Source organism: Octopus sinensis, linkage group LG1 (genome assembly GCF_006345805.1).
Source record: "Octopus sinensis linkage group LG1, ASM634580v1, whole genome shotgun sequence".
NCBI classification, from domain to species: Eukaryota; Metazoa; Mollusca; class Cephalopoda; order Octopoda; family Octopodidae; genus Octopus; species Octopus sinensis.
Window position 1 is genome coordinate 198,190,333 of NC_042997.1, and position 4,019 is coordinate 198,194,351.

The following is a 4,019-nucleotide window of genomic DNA, read 5'->3' on the forward strand; positions in this document are numbered from 1 at the left end:
AACTGAAAGAAGTCCGTCGTATATATGTATATATATATATATGTGTGTGTGTCTGTGTTTGTCTCCCTAGCATTGCTTGACAATCGATGCTGGTGTCTTTATGTCCCTGTCACTTAGCGGTTCGGCAAAATAGACCGATAGAATAAGTACTGGGCTTACAAAGAATAAGTTCTGGGGTCGATTTGCTCGATTAAAGGTGGTGCTCCAGCATGGCCGCAGTCAAAATAATTGAAACAAGTAAAAATAAATAAATAAATGAATATATATATATATATGTGGGTGTGTTAAATGTATTTACTGTTAAATTATTTGATACGAGCACTCAGAGAGCGCAAACCGCCACCAAGGCAACACCAACGACCTCCCAACGATTAGCCAGAGATGACTTTCAAAATGAGAATACCTGAAATAAACTCGACTGGTCTCATAAACGAGAATATTCAAAATAAACCTGATCGCTCTCAAAAATTACGTGCAAAAAACACCCCCTAAAAGACAATCCAGAATTCTTGTCCGGTACTGCATGGATCTCAGAATCTAATCAGTTCGTGCCAGTCACGAGGGAAATCATCCCTGAAAGTTTCATCCGAATCCATCCAGCGGTTCTTGAGTTATCTTTTCCCCGGACAAACAAACATGACTGAAATTAATACCTCCTATTCTTTAAGCGCTGTCGACGTCAGTTTTTTGTTAGTTTTATAGCCAAACACTTCTTATTTCGAAAATTCAAAGAAATATTTCGTGTCGGTTTTTATTCCTCATTCTATTTTCCCTCAATATTCACTCTTCACCTTAATATCCCTTATAAGTTATTTTCAATCTTGGTTTTAATTGCAGATCTTTTTAATCGTCTTTTCTTTTTTGTGTAATTAGATAGAGGACGTACTAAGACTGTTGTTTGTGGAAACGTTTTTAGGAATGAAGTAACAATGTTTTATTTTGAGAGAAGAAAAATTCGTTAACTTCATAATGGAGGGTCGTGAGTTCAGGGCCAACAAAGGAAGCTGAAAGAAATCAAATATGAGATAGCATTATATACATAAAAGCTGAGTGCAGCAGATATAATTCTCTGAACTTATGCGATAAGGAATGATTCTACAAAATGCTGACATGTAACAAAAGTAGCAAAATTAGAAGAAAAAAAAAAATAAACTCGCTGAAACATAAAGCGATAAAACGTAAAAAGAAGGGAAAAATATTAAAATTCATTATCGAAGTATTTTACTTCATAGATTTGGGAGAAACGTTGAAATAAGCTGAAATTGTTAAGTGGAATTAAAAGAGGATTTTGATGACAATATCGCTTTTGAATTATAGAGAAGGAAAAACCGAATTTCTTCAAGGAATGTTATATTCCAAAATTAATAGAGGTCTTTTTTCTTTCCTATGAAAAACAAAACATACGTAGGAAGTCTAAAAATTACACAATTTGATTTGCTGGTAGCGGTTTACTTTGCTGGTTGTTTCCAGTTTCTGTGTTAGAACGCTTAATTCAATGTGTTTAGTAGATATTCATTTATGATAACTCCTTCATCGGCTTGGACGACGAGCATTCCGTGCTTCGATCAACTATTCTTTCTACTGGTACTTATTCTGCCTGGTACTTATGTTGTCAATCTCTTACCTATCATCTACGTTACAGGGTCGTAAACAAACCAACATCCGGTTGTTAAGCGGCGGTCGGGGGAGGGCGCTTAAACATAAACACAAAGACATAACCACACACGTGTGTACGTGATTACACACACACACACACACACACATCTTTTCCTGAAGTACTGATAGGGGGAAAACATATTACAAAGATATACACACAATCACGATGGGCTTCTTTTAGTTTCCGTCTATCAAATCCACCGACAAGGTGTACGGCGCGACCAGAGGCTATATAAAAAGACACTTGATCAAGCTGTCACTCAGTATAGAGTGGTAATGAACCCGGTGCCATGTTCTTACCACACAGCCATGCCCGCGCCTATATACACACGCACACACACACACACACACGCGCGCGCGCGCGTGTATGTTCTCTTTCTCTTTGTAATTTAGAATAAACTTTAACCTTCCACCTACTTGGTAAGAAGATTGTGAAGGAAAGCATCTTGTTTTAAACATCATCCTCTAAATATTAGGAAGGCCTTGCAGATTTCTTTAATCCCGAATATCTTGATCATTTGTAGCGTATAAACTAAGGATTTGCGTCCTCATCTCAACATCCCATGTTCATCAAGACGGGTTGGTATGTATCCTTAGCGTTATTAAGAATATAAAAAGAACAAAGTCGGAAAATACTATTCAGGAAAAAATATATTCACAACATAATGAAAATAACTAGAACTGGTGCCAAGTAACATTCTAATCATGTGATATTTGAAATATACCTTTTCTTCGACTTACGACCGAGTTACGTTCCGACTGACAGGTCGTAGGTCGATCTGGTCGTATGTCGGATTTATATTTTTCTACACTAATTTCATTCCGGCAACTGATGCTTGAAAGCGACTGAGTGAGAGAGAGTGGCAGGGAGTGGATGTCTGGGTCTGAGGATGGCCTGCTTTGCCAGATGCGGCCATAGTTATCGTACGCGCAGCCGCCCAACGTCCGATTTTTTTATTTATTCAATGAAAAAAAATGTTGTTGTCGTAAGTCGTATAGAAGGTGTATATGGTTTTGAAGTTTATCATCGTAATATATCTAATAGAATCAGCACATATTGAAGTTTAAATGTTCATTTTATGAAACGTCAAATTAATTTGATGAAGCATTTTATTTATATAGATTAATGGTTCAGATAATTTAATGTAAGAGAGAGAGAGAGAGAGAGAGAGAGAGAGAGAGAGAGAGAGAGAGAGAGAGAGCTATGAATAAATACAAAGAATGAAAATATATGTTATTTGACATCTAAATTTATGCCACTTCAAAAACGAACAGAAAACATAAAAGTTATCATCTGAACATTTAATTTAGTTAAAGACAGGTGTATTTCAAAATCATAGCGTTTCTATTATATATGTAGGAATGTGTTGCAAAGCGACTGACAATTCAAAATATCACTAGGCAAGATAAAGTAACGTTGTTGTACTACATGTCCCAGTACTATTCTAAGTTATTTACTTAAATAAAATTACTATAATCCAGTATTTCTTTCTTGTGTGTATTGCAGCTTTTCTCTCTCCGATAATAAATTGAATCATAATTTACTCCCCGACAAGATGTGTCATTTTGCAAGTCATATGTGTATGCAATAGTGCTCCTGGTAAAAAGCAAAACCCATCATATAGGGCTTCACCCCACCTTGAAAAATATATCAGGTCAGCAAAGACTCACCAAAACACTATAAGTTCTGGACCACAGATACCGTGTCACGATTTTCTGTTCCCGTTTTGATACTACAAGACCTCTGCATATCTAAACTGGGTAATTGCATACTATTGCTTACAAAGAATAAGTCGTGGGGTCGATTTGCTCGACTAAAGGCGGTGCTCCGCCATGGCCACAGTCAAATGACTGAAACAGGTAAAAGAGACTATCTCTATTTACTCAAGCCTCCTTTACATAGCCTCTCTCTGTACACCAATCAGTACACTTACGCATCAGTCTCGCTAGGGAAAGTCAACCACATTCATATTTCCACATATCACTTAAATAGACTACATTTTTCTTAGTAAATATTATTATCATATACCTGTAGAAACTCGATGTTTGTTTGTTTGTTTGCATGCTCCAAGCTTTTATTTATTTCATATTAAAAGGAACACAGATTTAATTTTAAACAAGATTAATCCGAATATTTTTCACATATCTCAGCCAATGATTCTGATACGCACATTTGATTATCATTTACATCGAAACAAGAAGTATGTCTCTACAACTTATGTTTGTTGAACAATAAAAAAAATAAATGCACCCTTTTTAAAGCCTAGCCAGTCTCGTGGGCCCGGTTTCCCGGTTTCTATGGCGTATGTGTTCCCCAGCTGGACGGGACGCAAGTCCATCGCAGCGTTAAACATTTTTGCCAT

At 36.5% G+C, this 4,019-nt stretch overlaps 1 long non-coding RNA gene across 1 annotated transcript in view; it reads right to left on the minus strand.

Annotated features, from left to right (window-relative positions):
- LOC118765789 overlaps nt 1–2,478 on the minus strand; it is a 20,181-nt gene extending 17,703 nt beyond the window's left edge. Inside the window, exon 1 of the long non-coding RNA XR_005001670.1 lies at nt 2,398–2,478. This is a non-coding gene — a long non-coding RNA (uncharacterized LOC118765789). The remainder of the gene's footprint in view (nt 1–2,397) is intronic.
- Between the last annotated feature and the right edge of the window lie 1,541 nt (nt 2,479–4,019).